The sequence below is a fragment of the Leptonychotes weddellii genome, chromosome 10 (genome assembly GCF_054177405.1).
Source record: "Leptonychotes weddellii isolate Sample4059 chromosome 10, ASM5417740v2, whole genome shotgun sequence".
Classification (NCBI taxonomy): Eukaryota; Metazoa; Chordata; class Mammalia; order Carnivora; family Phocidae; genus Leptonychotes; species Leptonychotes weddellii.
Window position 1 is genome coordinate 62,186,482 of NC_138378.1, and position 19,233 is coordinate 62,205,714.

General features: G+C 38.7%; 1 pseudogene; it reads right to left on the bottom strand.

Annotated features, from left to right (window-relative positions):
* Window positions 1-668: 668 nt before the first annotated feature.
* On the bottom strand, window positions 669-1,580 carry LOC102733226 (large ribosomal subunit protein uL24 pseudogene; annotated as a pseudogene).
* Window positions 1,581-19,233: the final 17,653 nt, after the last annotated feature.

Consider the following 19,233-nt stretch of genomic DNA (forward strand, 5'->3'; position numbering starts at 1 on the left):
AGGATCTACTTATTGCAGAGTAAATCTAGTGAACCTTGTTACATGATGGCACAGCTTTTGGGCAAAATTCTTGATCCAGCTAAAGTTGGTTTACCTTGCAAAGCAAACCACATGACCAACAAGGCTGTAGCTCTAGAGAAGATGGTGGGAAAGATTCAGAATGCTGGTTGGTGATTGTTGGCTTCTTCCCACTTTCAGCAAGAATCTCTAAGAAATAGTTAAACTCTGGCCAGAACTGCCCAGCCTGCAAGCAGAGGTAGAAGGGAATTCAACTATACTAAGGGAGGTACCTGCTGCCTAACGCCTAAAATCCAGGTTTATTTAGAATCTGATGATTCAAAACATTTCTAGGTTGAACAAGTTTACAGCATCACTATTTCATTCTGAAGCAGCAGGGTGAGGCTGGGGGTGGCGCGGGGGCTGACATGTAAAAACTCTAGCAGGAGATTACGTTTATGCCTTACCATACAAAGACTGAACATACTCGCAAAGATGGTGTTTAAGGGTGTTTCCTTCACCCCCAAATGCATTATGTAGATAGTCACAAGACAGTCACCAATAACATGAGAGAAAGGAGTATGGGAAGATCAAAGAAACGAATAAATAAAAGATTACAGGCTTAAAAACTATGTTTTTACAATCTTAAAACCTATGTTTTGTTTTGTTTTTTCATTTTAACAGTTTTTATTTCAAGTCGCATCTAAGATTACTTTACTCCTGCATCTTCTCAATTGTTTCTTCCTTATATTTGTCCTTTTCCTTTCCTACTTGGTGAGATTTGGCTTTATGTTCAGGGATCTTTTTGCAGTCTTTGTCCAGTTTTAGTCTGGTGATAACTACCTTGCTAGGGTGAATGCCCACATGGACGGTTGTGCTGTTTGCCTTCTCTCGCTGCACTCATTCAGTGTAGATGACATACTTTTTCCTGTAAACCTGGACTACTTTGCCAATCTGCTGACCTCTGTAGTGTCCTCGCACAACCTGCACTTCATCATCCTTTTGGATGGGCATGGATCAAACGTTGTACTTCTGTCTCAGCTCTTTGGAAAGAGGGGAAGACATGATCTTCCTGCAAATGTGGGAAGGTACATTGAAATGCCGTTTTCGGTTCTTGCTCCGGTCAGAAGTCACAAAGTGATTGAACTTCATTTTGGCCGCTGACCTAAAACCTATGTTTTTTCAAGAATTTTGATTGCAGTTACTTATACATGGAACTGACCAGAAGTGAAGTGAAAGCCCGTTTTTGTTTTGTTTTTAGTGGATTGTATTGCCAAACCCTTCCTGCTGCACCTAAAAAAGCCTTGTGTTATCTTCTGCTGCATAACGAACCACTCCCAACTTAGTGGTATGAAAGTGGGACAATCCTCTATCATCATCATCATCATCATCCTTCACAGTTCTGGGAGGTGACTGTGCTTAATTAGGTGGTTCACACTTACACAGTTGCAATCAATGACTGGTATTGGAGTCATTTTAACAACTCCTCATTCACATGTCTGGTGATTGATACCAGCAACTGGCTATGACCTCAGCTATGTCTATGACCCAGAACACTATGCATGACTTCTCCATGTGCCGTGAACTTCCTCATAACACAGTTTCCAATGAGCCAGCACCCTACAGAGTCAGGTAGAAACTGTATCACCTTTTAGGACCTAGGCTTGGAAGTCACATCGTGCCATTCTGCCATACTCTAATGGTTAAGGAAATCAAAAAGGTCCAAGTTTCAAGTAGAGGGGACATAGACTCTGCCACTTGATGGGGAAATAGCCAGGTCACATTGTAAGAACTGGTGATACAGGAGATATTGTTACAGCCATCTTTGGAAAATACAAATCTGTAACTGGCCTTCAAAATACAATTCCTGGGCCCCCTAAAACAGCAGAAATATTAAGTGATGCTCAAAAGTTGCAAAGCCTTCAAGAAGGGTTTGCTATCCATTGCCCTTACAGGTATCCTAGGAAGAAAACAGAAATGAAAAAACTTTCTGGAAGCAAAGCCAGAACCAGAGAGGATAATGGCTACGGGAGTTCCTCCCAAAGACCTAGGTATCCAGGTGGCTAATCAAGGAACTTATCCTATACTGTTCCTACTATAGGGAATTTAGAATTTCTAAGGTCCAGTGACTGACAAATGTTTCCCATTCTCCCCATTTCTGAGTCAGATTTTTACTGAAAATAGACTGTTCCTTCTCTACTATTTTATGTTGGGTAGGTTTCTGGCCGACAACTTGTCTTTTAGTTTATTGATCACCAGAATAGAGGAGTCATATCTAGATCTGATGGAGAGGTTTGCCTCTCTCTCAAAGATCCTGGACTTTGAAATGGAATTAATAATTTAATGGGATTCAGGGCTGCCTTTCTAAGAAGGAATAGAATTTGACCAAATTTGTCCTCAATATTCATGTTCCTCTTTTAAAAAGGAATGGCATATTCCACTTTTAGCTAAGCCCATGGCCCCACAGAAAATTGACTATATAAGCCAGCATCCATTTTCTGAGTGTTGGTATGTAATCAAGTTCCAGAACATGGAAACATCCTGTGTAATTTCCAGGAAGTGTCCTTAAAGGGAGAAGCATTCTCTTCATGATTCTCTTCTCCTTCTTGTTCACTGGACACCAATGTGATGTCTGGAATTCAAGTGGTCCTCTTAGGCCATGAGGCAATGTACACTAAGCTGGTAGAACAGCAAGAAAGAAGACCACTCCTCCTTGATCACTCTTAAGCTTTCATACTAATCCTGAAATGCCTACCTCCAGATTCCTCTATGTAAGAGAAAAACAAACCTCTATTTGTTTCAAGCTGTTATTTTCAGACACCTCTGATCCTCATAGCAAATCAAATTCTAATTAATGTAGCATATAGTTGAATGGGGGATAATACAACAGTATGAGGTAGGTTAAAATAAACATTAGTTATATAACAACATCTTATTCACACAAAATGGAGTTACACAAATGTGATTCAGGGAAGTCCTCTGCCTCCCCATAATGGCCAAAAATATAACTCAAAATACAAATCTGATTCCGTAACTCCCCAGCTTAAAACTACCCTGCAGTTTCCCATTGGATAAATCTCCTTAACCTGGTATATAATTTCCCTGTGTGATCTGGTCCCTTGTACCTCTCCAAGCACATTTACTCCCAAGGTTCCACTAGTCTCTCAGGTCCAGCTACACTAGAGTCTTTTAATTCCTGTTGTTCCTAACTATAGCCGGAGGCAGCAGATTGTGTGCTTGCTCCCCTGAATACATTCTCCAAAATAGGTACCTTCTCAACTATTTTTAGGTAATATGTCAATTATTAAGATTTTAATAAAAGAAAGCAGAATAAAAGCAAGATGATGATATGTGTTAAAAAACAAAAAGTGGATCTCACATGTCACCTCCCCACTCCTGTCCTGGCCCACCCCTAGGCTCATTCACCTAACTTTAGAGCTCAGCTCTGCCCTTGATTTTAGTCATCATATTCCCTCCCACAACATGCCCCTCCATCATCTCTTCATCCAGATGACCTTTATTTCTTCCATCAATTATCAAATTTCCCTATTATACTTGCTCATTATGTCATGTAACTTTGTGGGATTTGATGTCAGTTTTCTCATGAAGCCATGTGATTTTATTTCTGTAAGCATGTAATAAACATCCATTTTCTCATACTAGACTGCATATTCTATGAGTCAGAGAATATACTGATTTTAGCTCATCAATGTACCCTCAGAGCACGGCACTGTGCCTAGCATATTGTAGGCTCTCAATAAATATCTGTTGAATGAATAACTGAGATGCTCAGGGCTGAGCCAAAAAGAATTAAAAAATTAATAGGTTCAGAATGAAATGAAAAACTGACAAAAAAGTACTCAGTCACAGCAGCATAAACATGGATGACAAACTCAGGGAAAAGAAAGGAAGGAAATAAATCAGTGTACTGCAAAGCACTGTTCTAGACAATGAGAGAAACACAGTATAAAACAGGCCTTATGAAATTTACAAACTAAGCATAATAAAGTTTATGCAGAGGAAAAAATAGTTAATCATGAAAGGCAGAAAAAAAAATGTGCTAAGTGGAACCAACAAACAACATGCCATAGTATTACTATGTCGAGAAATACTAACACAGATTAGAAAAAGTCAAGGTTAAAATTTTTTGTGTCCCTTGTTATATACCAGAGACTCATCAAGCACCTGACACACATTATCTTAGGTAAGCTGCACAATAACCCATGAGCAAGGTATGAATATCCATATTTTAAAGAGACCCAAAGCGTAAGTAACAAAGCTTATATGTAGAATGCCAGAATCTGAACCCTAGTCTTTCTGAATTCAAAACCAATGTACTAATACCTAGCTTATAAAGATGACAGTTCAGGGGCACCTGGGTGGCTCAGTAATTAAGCAGCCAACTCTCGATTTCAGCTCAGGTCATGATCTCAGGGTTATGAGATTGAGCCCCACGTCAGGCTCCACAGTGGGCATGGTACCTGCTTAAAATTCTCTCTTTCCTCTCTCTCTTCCCCTCCACCCCTCCCCCCTTAAAAAAATGGTCATTCATCTGGCTCTGAGGAATAGGTGGGAATTATAGAAGCAGAGGAAAACAACCAAATAAGGAGAACAGTGTGAACAAAACAGAGAAGAAAATCAAGTATGATGAATGGATAGCTTAGTCTAGCCATAGCTAGATAGTCCCTATAGTAGAATACAAAATGAAGTTGGGGATAAAGTTTGGGTCAAACTGGGGAGAGCCTTTGATAGCTGACCAAGGTATTTTTTGGCTTTTATCTTGTGGGCCATTGGAAATTACTAAAGAATCCTGAGGGCAAAGCAAAATGAAAATGGTGGTCTGGTTTGATTGGAGTGGAGAAAGAGAATAAAGAGACTCACATAGGAAAACTCAGCATACTTGAGATTTAAAAATGTCAAAACTAAAAAGAATTGTGAGGATCACTTAGTACCACACCTCATTTTATGTATGCAGAAACTGTAACCCAGACAACTTAAATGACTTCCCAAAGATTCATAAAATTGCTAGGACTGTAACTTGGTTTTCTATTATTTCCACTAGGACACAGGTACAGAAACAGATGAAAAATGGAAGACAGAGAGAGAAACCAGAATCAACATTAACTCTCAGGTTTCGAGTCAGAACAACTTTGAAAATGAGGGCATCACTCTCAAGTAAAAGATATTTGAGAAATGATCCTTGTGGCAGATCCTGTCGGCCTCCAGTTTTCTGCACCTCCTGGGATTCATGCTTTCCCTTGAGTGTGGGCTGACCTAACACACAGACTTCGAATCAATACAGCAAAGGTGATGGAGGAGCACTTCCAAGATCAGATTATAAGAGATGTGATTACAAGAGACTGTGAATTCTAATTTCCTAGCTGAAGCTCTCCCTTGCTGGCTCTGATGGAGTAAGTTGCCATGCTGCACACTACCCCACTGAAATGTCCACATGGCAAGAAATTGAAATTGGCCTCTGGTTAATAGCCAAGCAAAGGAGTAAGGTCCTTGGCTCAACAGCCTCAAGAAGCTGAATCCTGCCAGTAACCATATAATCTCAGACGCAAATCCTTCCCACACTGAACCTTCAGATAAGACCCCAGCCCTGACCAGTTATTTCACTGCAGTCTGTGAGAGACCCTAAAACCAGAAACCCAGCTACACAGTGCCCAAATTCCTGGCACACAGAAGTGATGAGATAATAAATGTGGGTTGTTTTAAGCCACTAAGTTTGTAATAATTTGCTATGCAGCAAAAGATAACTAATACAGTACTACTGAGAGAAAGATGAAATTTGATTTGAGGCAATGAGGAATCAACTGTTGTTCTGTAGAGCTCCAGTGAATGAATCCTTGTTTTTGAGGGCTATAAATTAGTCAACAGTGAAAAACTGATACAATGAGTATAAAAACGTCAACCAAGATATTTAGCAGTGAAAAAAGAAAAAGGAAATTACACATACTGAAAATGGAGAGAAAGGGCTTTACAAGAAGTTCAGAGATAAAAAAAATAGGATACTATTTGGAAACAGTTTCCTCTAGAGAAGCAAAAATGTGTACAATCACAAAGTAGACATTGGCAGTAAGGTGGAAAGAAAAGAGAATAAGTGATTAAAACCATTGTGCTAAGCACAGCTTGGAAACCTCGGGGAAAATTCAGCAACTCTTGGATTTTTCACTCTCAGTGCCTTTCACTTCCAGCACTATCTAATCAATTAATGGATAACTCCAACATTCAGGGTATCCCTGGAGAATAATAAACCATGAGAGTATTATTATTTTTAAATACATCACCAATTTGGGAGAATATAACTAGAAACTCACAGAACCCTTTTGAAGGCACTTCTCCATTTTACCTTCAATTTCTCTAATTTTGCTTTTTAAAAAGTTGAATTTTAATTCAAATATTCCTTTCTTAAGGGCAAATTTTAATACTCTAGTAGTTACACATGGAATTTTATTTTCCCTTATAAGATAGAATTCCAGTGAACTACTCTACTCTTTCTCCACCTGGTGATTTGGATTTCCACACAGAGGAAAATGACAAAATATAATTGACAACCTAAGACATAGTATTTTAAAAAGCCATCTTCCTTTTAATTCAGGATTTATAAGGTTTCTAAAGAGTCCACTTTCTAAAAAGAGGAGAGGAATTCTACACAGGCAGGATAAAATATTTAAACTGTAAGCTACCACCTATCCCAAAACAACTAAAGGATCTTATTAATGTCACAAAAACTATCTTAGGAAGGGGGGACTATTTCCCCATCTTAACCCACTAACAAAGCAGAGAAGAGGCACAGCGCATAGAGAAATCATTTCTCAAGTGATTTGCAGGCATTTAGAAGGCAACTTGTTAAAGAAGGTCAACATGATTTCATTCCAGCAAAGCCCTTTATTTATGCGAGAATTGTGAATGTGACAAGAGCAAGGACCTCATCTATCCTATTCATCCACTATCTCACAATACCCAGCATAGGCGTTCAGGAAATATTTCTGAGTAAATAAATGCCAAACAAGGATAGAAAGAGAGAAAGATAAAGACTATAGCTGATGTAAATTCTTAAGAAAATACAGCCAGATACTTGGAGAATTATCTACATTTAGATTAAGAACCTTAATGAATAAGGAAGCAACATTGCCAAGACAGACAATGAATGCTATAGAAGGTCATGGAAACCAAGGACTGATCAGCCCACATACAAAACCAGGACAATGCAACTGATGGGCTGCGTAAGACAAGAACTGAGACAATTCCCACCTGGTGGGGCTTCATCTGTTCATATGGAGTGCATAAAGATGATGCTTTACAAAAATGTCTACCATTATACATGTTGGTACCCCAAAATACCATCTTCAGATGGACCAAGACTATAAAGAGTAAAATTTTAATAGATCAATAGATTAATGGGTAGCTCTGAAATAATCTTCCTTACAGTTTACTTAAAATGTTCTATTGTTAATTAGGATAGAGTATGAAACCACCTGCTAAACTAGGTAATAAATTTACAACCCTTTAAAAAACATTCCTGCATTCTTTGCTAAGTCAAACAGTGATAGCATTTCAGCCAACCCAGGCTACTATAAAATGGGTCTATTTCCTTGTAACCATACATAAATGTCATGTACTTTGCAAATGTGTCAGTTCAGATTGTTTATATGGTAAGAACATTATTTCTTATTTATAGTCTCCTCTCTTGCTAGAATATCTCTGTGTCCTAATTTATTTCTTCTTTTAAAAGGAGTATTTTATCCTGATAATTTCAAGGGTTTTTATATACTAATCCCATTCCTGATTAGTACACACTACATGATGATTTGATTTTTTTCCTTCCTTTGTTCATTGACCCTAGGTTTACTGTTTTGTATATATCTGCACCAGGTTATAATTTTCAATAATTATCTGAAAACAAGGAAGAGAGTATGTCCTCACGTCATCATTTTGCCTATTCTTCCCTATCTGGTCTGCAGCATCTTTCCTTGCTTTGCAACTATTTAGGAACTTACCCTTCTAGTTACCCATTCAGAAAGAGTGAGCAGTGATAAACTTTAGTTTGCTGCTCATCTATTGATAACATCTTGTCAACTGAAGCGACTGTCCTCTTATCACTTCATTCAGATATACATCTGTAGCAGGTTAAATTATGTCTTCCAAAGATATGTTTGAGTCCTAACCGCAGCAAATGTGACAATATTTGGAAAGAGGGTCTTTGCATGTGTAATCAAGTTAAGATGAAGTTTTATTGGATTTCAGTGGAGCCTACATCTAATGACTGATGTCCTTGTAAAGAGGTATTTGGAATCACACAAACACAGGGAAAGAAGCAATGTGACAACAGGGGCAGAAAGTGGAACTACAAGTCAAAGAATGGCAAGGATTGCCTGGAGCTACCAAATGCTAGGAAGAAGCAAGGGAAGAGCCTTCAGAGGGAGCATGTCCCTGTCAACACTTTGATTTCAGACAATTGGGCTCCAGAATCATGGAGGAATAAAGTTCCATTATTTTGAGCCGCCAATTTGCAGTGATTTATTATAGCAGCCCTAGGAAACTAATACATCATAATATTTTATTCCACATTGCTATGTATGGTCAACTGTTCAAGTGCTCATCTTGCCCCAGTTTTGTTCAACCCTGTAACTGTTTGATGCCCAAGTTATTTCTTTGTAAGTAAATACAACGTGCTCAGAATGTGCCCAGAAAGCTGATTTAAATCACTTGCCCTGTTACCTTCTGACCTCAGATTCTAACTATAGGTTTACAGAGCTGGATAAGTTAGTGATCATGAAGAGACATCACAGGGCTCATTATAAGCTTATGTTATTTATGACATTTTTTATGAACTGCCTTTGTATAATTTGTGTTCAGATTTAGTCCTTTATATGTGTTGCTTAGTAACTTTATATTTAAAATAAGCTGATTTTATTTGGAGTGTCTATACCTCAATTCTTGGGGATATAAAAGAATAAAATATTACTTATTTATAAAACACATAAACAAATGTGGTATTCTGTAAAAAGTCTTGCTCCACTGGTTTTGCACATTCTAAGAATCAGCATTTTGACCTTAATAATTAAGCAGTGCCTACCCAGCTGTGGTATCTACAACCAAGGGCTTCATAAAGGAGATAAAGTTGCAAATTCCCTCTCATTGCAAATAACTAATAAACCACCCTGTGGGTGGGGGGGCAGTGAATTTGGAAGATAGCAGAGTAGATACTGTCATATAGACACTATTTTGTGTCAAAGATTTTTACAGCCTTCTCTAAATCAAATATTTTACTGTGTAGGTTTATATATGAACCATTCAGTGTAAACACTTGGTCCTGAAACTAATCTCCAAATCTTTCTCACTGAATGTGACTAAAATCTGACCAGTATAATCAAAAGAATAGCCTCTATTCTCTTTGATATGATCTGGACTCCTCTTGTATTTATTACATACTGCTCAAGTTCTCTTTCACCTAAAATTGTGTTCCCTTTCTGCTTCCATTCTTGATTTCTGAGTACTCTATCCTTGCTTAGACAGTGCTTAGTGTATTTACATGCCAAATTTTTGGACTTCTAGGGAAGATGGCTGAGGAGGAGGACCCTGGGCTCACCTTGTCCCACAGATACAACTAGATAGCACCCACATCAGTATATATAACCCATTAAACAACCCAAAGACTGGCAGAAAAGACTCTCCACAGCTAAATGTAGAGAAGAAGCCACATGGAAGAGGGTAGGAAGGGTAGAGACACTGTCAGGAGCCAAATGACCAAGGGGACTGTAAGCAGGAAGGACAAAAGCTGGGAGCATGAAGAGGGGAGAGGGGCCAAACCCCAGACCAGGCACCCCAGACAATGGGAATTGGCACTGGGAAGATGAATCACTGTAACACTTGGCTTTCAAAACCAGAGGGGCCTAGCTTCATAAGTTCTTATAATCAGTGGGGCTTAGCACCTACAACTTTAAATATCAGCAGGCTCTGCCCTGGGAGAGCCAGAGGAAAAGAGGAAATGGAGTCCCAACCTTTAAAGGATAACACAACAAACATCCTCTCAGATATAGCACAGAAGCAGCAGTTTGAAAACACCTAAGGTACACAGAAAGGATATTTACTAATCTCAGAGCATATGCTGGAGGGCAGAGATCTTTGGGAGATTTCTCCAAGAAAAGAGCTCATGGGAGCCACTTCCCACCCCAGCCCCCCAGCCTAGATGACAGGGACATTTGTGGGAACTAGCACAGTGCTAACTCTCTCTACCTAGCTTGCTAACAGTGGGCCAGCCTTGCTGGTACACACCCTGCCCCTACAGCCTCCTGCAGACCAACCCCCTCCAACATGCCCTTGATAAGAGTCCATCCAAAGTGGTGCCACAAGCCTGGCAGTGGGTAAGCAGCCCTCATAGGGGTCAGCACCACTCCAAAGTGACTCTTGCCCAGGGGAAAGGGGAAAATAACCACACACACCAGTCCAACTTCAGCCACAGGAGTGGCCTGGGGGGCAGACATTCCATCTGACTCTAGGCCGTGCCCACCAATGAAAGCTTCTCAGGGGAACATACAGGTAAAGTACCCTGCAGTCCAGTGCTACCACAGCTCTGGCAAACACCTGGTCTGACTCAACTCAAGCCCAGGTCAGCCCCAGCCTGACCCACTAACAGCACAGGGATCAAAACCTGTCCATAACAGGTAAAGAGAGCTACTGCAGACAAATGGAATGAAACTATGGCTCAACCACAACAGCAGGGCACACACAACACATATAGGAGACATCCCTGAAGCACCAGGTTCTGGTGAACAGGAGACATTGTACTACAGGGCACTACAGGACCTCTTCTTCATAAGGCCACTACTTTCAAGAGCAGGAGACATAGCTGACTTTCCTAACATATAGAAACAGACACAGAGAGTTAGACAAAATGAGGAAACAGAGGAATATGTCCCAAATCAAACAACAGGATAAAATTACAGCAAGACAGCTAAATGAAATGGAGATAGTAATATGCCTGATAGGCAATTTAAATTAATGGTTGTAATGATGCTCACTGGACTTAAGAATGGAGGACCACAGTGAGACCCTCAACAGACAGACAGAAAACCTTAAAAGAAAAAAAAAAAAGGAACCAATTATAGATGAAGAAATCAATAACTGAAATTAAAAATACACTATAAGGAATAAATAGTAGACTACAGGAAGCAGAAGAACAGATCAGTGACCTGGAGGACAGAGTAATGGATAGCAATTAAGCTGAACAGGAGAGAGAAAAATATATATGTATTAAAAAATTAAAATTGACTAAGGGAAATCAGCGATACCATCAATCCTAATAACATTCACATTATAAAGATCCCGGAAGGTGAAGGCAGAGAGAGGGGGCAAAATTTTATTTTAAGAGGAGCTGAAAAATTCTCAAATCTGGGGAAGGAAACAGACATCCAGATCCAGGAGGCACAGGGACCTCCCAACAAAATCAACTCAAGGAGGTTCACACCAAGACACAAAATAATTAAAATGACAAAACATAGTGATGAAAAGACAGTTTTAAAAACAAGAAAAAGAAAACAGTTACATACAAAGGAAACCTCATAAGGTTATCAGCTGATTTTTTAGCAGAAATTTTACAGGCCAGAAAGGACTATCATGACATATTCAAAATGCTAAAAGAGAAAACCTGCAACCAAGAATACCCTATCCAGCAAGGCTATCATTCAGAATAGGTGGAGAGATAAACAGCTTCCCAGACAAACAAAAGTTAAATGAATTCACCAATAAACCAGCCATACAAGAAATATTAAATGGGAATCTGAGTGGAAAGACCATAAGCAGGAGTAAGAAGAGTAGGAAGCAAAAAAGCAGTAAAATTAAGTATATCTATAAAAACCAGTCAAGGGATTCACAAAAAAATAATAAGGATGTAAAGAATGACATCATTTACCTAAAACATAGGGTACAGAGGAGTAAAAATTCAGTGCTTTTAGAATGGGTTCAAACTTAAGTGACCATCAACTTATTGCAGACTGCTACATGCCTAAGATGTTATATATAAGCCTAATGGTAACCACAAATCAAAATTGGTATTAGATATAAAATAAATAAAAAGAAAGGATTCCAAGTATATCACTAAAGAAAACCATCAAACCATGAGAAAAGAGAACAAGAGAAGAAAGGAACAGAGAAGAACTACAAAAACCACCATAAAACAACTAACAAAATGGCAGTTAGTGTAAACTTATCAATCATCACTTTGAATGTAAATGAACTAAATACTCCAATCAAAATAGGGTTATAGAATGGATAAAAAAGCAAAACCCATCTATATGCTTCTTGCAAGAGACTCATTTCAGACCCAAAGACACATACAGATTGAAAGTGAAGGAATAGAAAACCATTCATCATGCAAATGGGAGCGAAAAGAAAGCCAAGGTAGCAACACTTATATCAGATAAAATAGATTTTAATACAAGGACTATAATAATAAAGAAGGACACAATATCATCATTAAGAGAACAATCCGGGCACCTGGGTGGCTCAGTTTGTTAAGTGTTTGCCTTCGGCCCAGGTCATGATCTCAAGGTCCAGGGATACAATCCTGCATTGGGCTCCCTGCTCAGTGGGGAGTCTGCTTCTCCTTCTCCCAATGCCCCTCTCCCTTTGCCCCTCCCCTCTGCTCATGCTCTTTCCTGCTCTCTCTCAAATAAATAAATGAAATCTTAAAAAAAAAGAACAATCCAACAAGAAGATGTAACAATTGAAAATATTTATGTACACAATATGGGAGCATTACAAATACATAAAGCAACTAATAACAAACATAAAGGAAGTAATCAATAGTAATTAGGTAATAGGAGACTTTAACACTCCATTTACATCAACAAATAGATCATCCAAGCAGAAAATCAACAAAGAAAACAGTAGCTTGGAATGGCATGTTGGACCAGATGGATCTAACAGATATATTCAGAACATTCCATCCTAAAACTGCAGAATACACATTCTTTTCAAATGCACATGGAATATTCTCCAGAGTAGATCATGTTAGTCCACAAAACAAGTCTCAATAAATTCAAGAAGATTGAAGTTATACCATACATCTTCTCTGACCACGACACTATGAAATTAGAAATTAACCACAAGAAAAACTCTGGAAAGAATACAAATACATGAAAGTTAAATAACATACTACCAAACAATGAATGGTCAACCAAGAAATTGAAGAGGAAATCCAAAAATAACTGGAGACAGAGGAAAATGGAAACACAATGGTCCAAAATCTTTGGGATGCAGCAAAAGCTGTTCTAACAGTAAAGTTTACAGCAATACAGGCCTACCTCAAAAAACAAGAAAAATCTCAAATAAAAAACCTAACCAGACACCTACAGGAGCTAGGAAAAGAAGCGCAAATAAAACCCAAAAACAGCAGAGGAAGAAAATAATAAAGATTAGAGCAGAAGTAAATGATATAGAAACTAAAAAAAACAAAACAAACAAAAAACCACAACAACAACAATAGAACAGATCAATGAAACCAGGAGCTGGTTCTTTGAAAAGATCAACAAAACTGATAAACCTAGCAAGACTCATTAAAAAGAGAGAGGACCCAAATAAAGAAAATCACAAATGAAAGAGGAGAAATAACAAGCAACACCACAGAAAAACAATTTTAACAGAATATTATGAAAAATTATATGCCAATAAACTGGACAACTTAGAAGTGGATAAATTCCTAGAAACATATAACCTACCAAAACTAAAGCAGAAAGAAACAGAAAATTTGAACAAACCAACTCCCAGCAAGGAAATTGAATCAGTAACCAAAAAACTCCCAACAGGGTGCCTGGTGGCTCAGTCGGTTAAACGTCTGCCTTTGGCTCAGGTCATGATCTCAGGGTCCTGGGATCAAGTCCCTCATTAGGCTCCTTGCTCAGCAGGGGAGCCCAACAAACAGAAGTCCAGGAACAGACAGCTTCACAGGTGAATTCTACCAAACATTCAAAGAAAAGTTAATACCTGTTCTTCTCAAACTACTATGAAAAACACAAGAGGAAGGAAAACTTCTATATTCATTGAGTCCAGTATCACCCTCATACTAAAACCACATAAAGATACCATAAAAAAGAGTATAAGCCAATATCTCTCATGCATATATATACAAAATCCACAACAAAATATTAGCAAACCAAATCCAACAATACATTTAAAAAATCATATACCACACTCAAGTAGGATTTATTTCCAGGATGCAAGGGTGAGTGAATATTCACAGATCAATGTGATACATCACATCAATAAGAGAAAGGATAAAAACCATATTATTTCAATAGATGCAGAAAAAGCATTTGACAAAGTACAACATCCATTCATGATAAAAAAAAAAAAACCCTCTGTGAAGTAGGTCTAGAGAGAATATACTTCAACATAATAAAGTTCTTGTATGAAAAACTCACAGCCAACATCATACTCAATGGGGAAAATCAGAGCTTTTCCCCTAAGGTCAGGAACAAGACAGGGATGTCCACTCTCACCACTTTTATTCAACATAGTACTGAAGTCCTAGCCACAGCAGTCAGACAACATAAAGAAATAAAAGGCATCCAAATTGGTAAGAAAGAAGTAAAACTCTCTCGCTATTTGCAGATGATATAATACTATAATATAGAAAACCCAAAAGACTCCACCAAAGAACTACTAGAACTGATAAATGAATTCAGTAAAGTCACAGGATACAAAATCAATGTAGAGAAATCTGTTGCATTTCTTTATGCTAATAATGAAGCAGCAGAAAGTGAAATTAACAATCTCATTTACAATTACACCAAAAACAATTAAATATTTATCTAGAAATAAACTACCTTGGGTAGTCACTGGCTCCAGAATAAGGACGCTTTTAGACCAGATCTAAACCCAGCCTGCAGCCTACAAGTCAAGCTCAGCTGATTCCACTTAGGCCCAACCAAGCACAGCAGAGCTCATCAGAGCCACTGGATCTTTATTCCAATGAGTGAGAAATAAATATTGTTACAAGCTACTGAGATTTGGAACACTCCTTGCTACCCAGCATTATTACAACAAAACCTGACAACGAATCCCTTCTGGTAGGAATTCCTTTCCTGAATATGGATTAAGTTGAAAACAGATCTCACACTGCAAACGACCATGATAAAAATAGTCCAATAAAGCTACAGTATTACAACTCCTGGAAGTGGTAGCTCTAGACCACTGTTTAATACCTCCTGCCTAAACTGTTTTACTCTAAATCCTATTTTCATTCACCTAGGATACAGATTGGCAGACAAGACCTTTAGAGAGTCCATAATTTCATCACACACATCAAAAAGAGTCAACTACTTCTCTACCAGAATTCTGAAAAACTTTGAGCGAAAGCATCAAGGAGTTAGAGGTGCCCAAGATAAAATGTCCGGGACAGAAATTCAACTGCTGTGCTGCACACAGGGCCACAGTAGTTTGCTACAGTTGTAATCCACAGGGCTTTTGGATATTGGCGGCTCTTCCATTGCCTATCATCTATTTCACATTCTTTGGGTTTCTTTGGGAGAATCACTGGATCAGAGGTTCTATCTTCCCTTAACCAAGCCGGACAAACCAGACATCCATCTCCCAGAATGTGAATCATGAGCCATGCAATACAACACTGAAAATGGCTGGAGAAATTAATTTGAGAGCTCAGCCTGGGCCAGACTGTACAGATATTTCTGCCACCAAGACTACCTGGAACTGCATGGTTCTTGTCTGCTCCAAGCCTGATGACAGGACCTTCTCTCCAATCCTGTGTGTTCACCTTCACCTTTCAGGAAATTCTTTTTTATTGTAAGTTGGCCAGAACCACTATCCCTTGCTTACAACCAAAGAGTCCTGAGTGCGGCACCAGAATTAAACATGAGAAGGGCTTTCAGGCATCTAGATGAGAAAAGGAAGGGAGAGGGGTGCAAGACTACCTCTAGGTAAGGAAGGACCTGCCCTGGCAGTTTTACTGTCCAGACTGGGCCTACTGACTAGATCCAGAAATGAAAGCATCACTGAAAATTATCAGCCCATGGAAAGATAAGATAGATATCACACCTCTTGAGAAGCTACAATTATCCAAACTCTCCTTCCAGAGAAAGAATTCAGTGGGAACATTATGTAGTCATTAGTGTTTTAGAAAATACACTTTTAAAAAACAAAATTATTTTGAGAGAGAGAGAGATCGCAAGAGTGAGCATAGGGAGGGGCAGAGGGAGAGAGAGAAACTTTAACAGACTCCACGCTGAGTGCAGAGCCAGACTCGGGGCTTAATCATGACCCTGAGATCATGATCTGAGCCAAAACCAAGAGGTCCTGAAAATAAGCCTTTAAATACAGATTATGTTGGTCAGTTTATCATCTGAGTAGAATTAAATCACGCATTTGTCTCTTGGACTTGACACAACAGGCCCTTTCCCAGGACCGTGAAACGGTCACTACAGATAGGGTCCTATCAACCCAGATGCCTTCCCAGTGTGTTAAGTTGCACTTCTAGGAAGCTTATGAGCCAACCGGCCCTTTTGAGGATCCAAAAGCAGAACTTGTAAGGTCTTCCCCCAATTTGTATCCTTTAAAACTCTGCAGTAAAAAAAGTTAAATTGATTTTTCCATATATTTTTCATATACTCCAATGTATCCTTAAATCATATTTTTAACTTTTAGTTATATCATTCTGAAAATCCTATTTTTCTCAAAAACTGCTTAATTTCAAATTCTGGAGAATCCAAAATATTCATTCTTTTCATTTTGTCAACTCAGGTACATTCTCTGTCCTAATCCACAATTTCCCTGAGTTATAGGGACCTTTCAACAAAGCACTTGAAGAAACCAAACCTGACCTACCACTTACAATCACCTTAGTATACAAGAGAGATCATTATGCCCAACTAAACCAAGTCACAGCCTGCCTGTTTCTCAGCCACACTGACTTCCCTCCAAACCAGCTCTCATGTCATCAATCTCTACCTGCACAAACACTGAGCACATCCTTAATTTTCTCAGCTAACTTATCAGCAGCCCCATTAATATTCTAAATTATCCTCTCTGGAAGACAAATTACCTTACCATTTGTCTCCTTTAAACATTTTCTAGTTTCAAAATGTGGTCTCATGTTTCCTGCTATCAAGTTTTAGTGTAAAGGCTTTCTACTCTCCCATCAAAACTGGGTCCTCCCACATTTTCAAGGCCAATAATCACATGAGTTCTGTGTCTTTAGGTTTCTTTGAACTTATTTATTCCTTCAACAAGTATTTTTGGAGCCCCTGCTATGTGTCAGGGAATTTCAGTGATTCCAGAGGCACAAAGAAAAAATTCCTGTCCTTGTGGAGCTTGCAATTCTAGGAGATGAAGACCAACATTAAATAAATATTTGTTTAATGTATAGTGTATCCATTATTTAAACAAATATATTACAACAAATACATTAAATAATAATTTGTTAAACGTGTCAGATGAGGTTATGTGCTTTACAAAAAATTAATAATGTAGTATAGGGTGACGGGGAATGCTAAGCATGGGGGAGATTGCAGTTTTAAATGGGGAAGTCACTGAAGCTTCCCTGAGGAGGTGACATTTCAGAAAAGTTTTGAAAAGGACGAGGCAATGACCCACCAACTTATTTGGAGCAAGAATTTTGTGGACAAAGAGTGCAAAATGTGCTAACACCCTAAAGTAGGAATTTATGGTCACATTGGCCAGGTGATGTTGTACCTCGATTTATTTGCTATCATCACTTTCTCCTCTTCACTCTATACCTCCCTCTGTTTAAAACCAGTTCTGATAAGGGAATCTCACCGCACATCCTCTTCCAATGTCCATCTCTTCCCATGGGTGACCCCCCTCCTTCCAAAGCTAATGAATCTTAATTCTGCATACCAAGTACAGATACCTCTTTTGAGGTACACATCCATACTTCTGAAAACCTGTTTTCCTCTTCAGCTGGGTATCTCATAGCCACCTCACAAACAGTGTGTCCAAATCCAAATATCATATTTCTTGCCAAGCTTGCTTCTCTTCTGTACCCCCCATCCCAGTCACCAGTTTGGGAACTTTGACACATTCAAGGTTCCTGCCATTTTCTTCCATTCCAAATGCAGCCTGTTACACAGCATCAAGACATTCTCCCATTTTATACATGGGGTAATTATGGCTCCCGAGGACAGACTTTAGTCTGACTCACAGTATCTTAGCAAACATTGTTGACCTCATTGTGCCTGTCAGCTGCCATGGAGCAGGTAAAACCCTATCTCTCATCTGACTCATAAAGGAGACACAGCAGTGATGTAATCAATAAAGCCCTGCCCATGTATCACATCTCCTCTCTCTTCCCAATTAATACAACACATACACATACACACACACACACTACCCCCACCACATTTATAGCCCAGTATGAACACTTAAAGTTCTTAATAAACTTTATCTTCTCATAGATTCTTATCTTTGAGATTTTATGAGCTACATTACCAATAATTCAGTCTATAAAATTTAAGGAAATCTCAGCCATTCGCAGATTTTTAAGAATACATTTAAATTCCCAGCATTGTTAAATCAAAAAATTCAAGTTACCTAGATCTTCTATAACTAATAAGAGAAAATGCATATTTTATTATCAATAGCCTAACCACAAGAGCTGTAAATTATCAGACTTCTCAGTAAAAGCAAAATGCTTCAGAGCACCTCTCCCTTGATGTTACAGAGGCCTAATGAGAGAAGCAAGGAAGAAGGTAGGGTCTTTTCACTCTTGATGAAAAGAACCCAAAGGAAAATGGTGAAGAAGTTTCCAACTCCTGTATCAACAACCCCATAAACCAGTTTGAGTAGTGGGCATTCACACCATTATGAAAACTGTTAAAAAAAAAAAAAAAAAAAAACAGGGTGCCTGGGTGGCTCAGTTGGTTAAGCGACTGCCTTCGGCTCAGGTCATGATCCTGGAGTCCCTGGATCGAGTCCCGCATTGGGCTCCCTGCTCGGCAGGGAGTCTGCTTTGCCCTCTGACCCTATCCCCTCTCATGTGTTCTCTCTCATTCTCTCTCTCTCAAAATAAATAAATAAAATCTTTAAAAAAAAAACAAAACCAAAAAAACAAAAACAAAAACAAGACCAGATACTCCTAAAATGCAGTCACTTATGCTAAGTCGTTGTCACTAAACCAAGACTTAGCTTAATTAGAGTTCCAGCTCTCCCAGAAACTTAATTTCAAACCAGTCAATCAGGAATCTCCTGATCAGC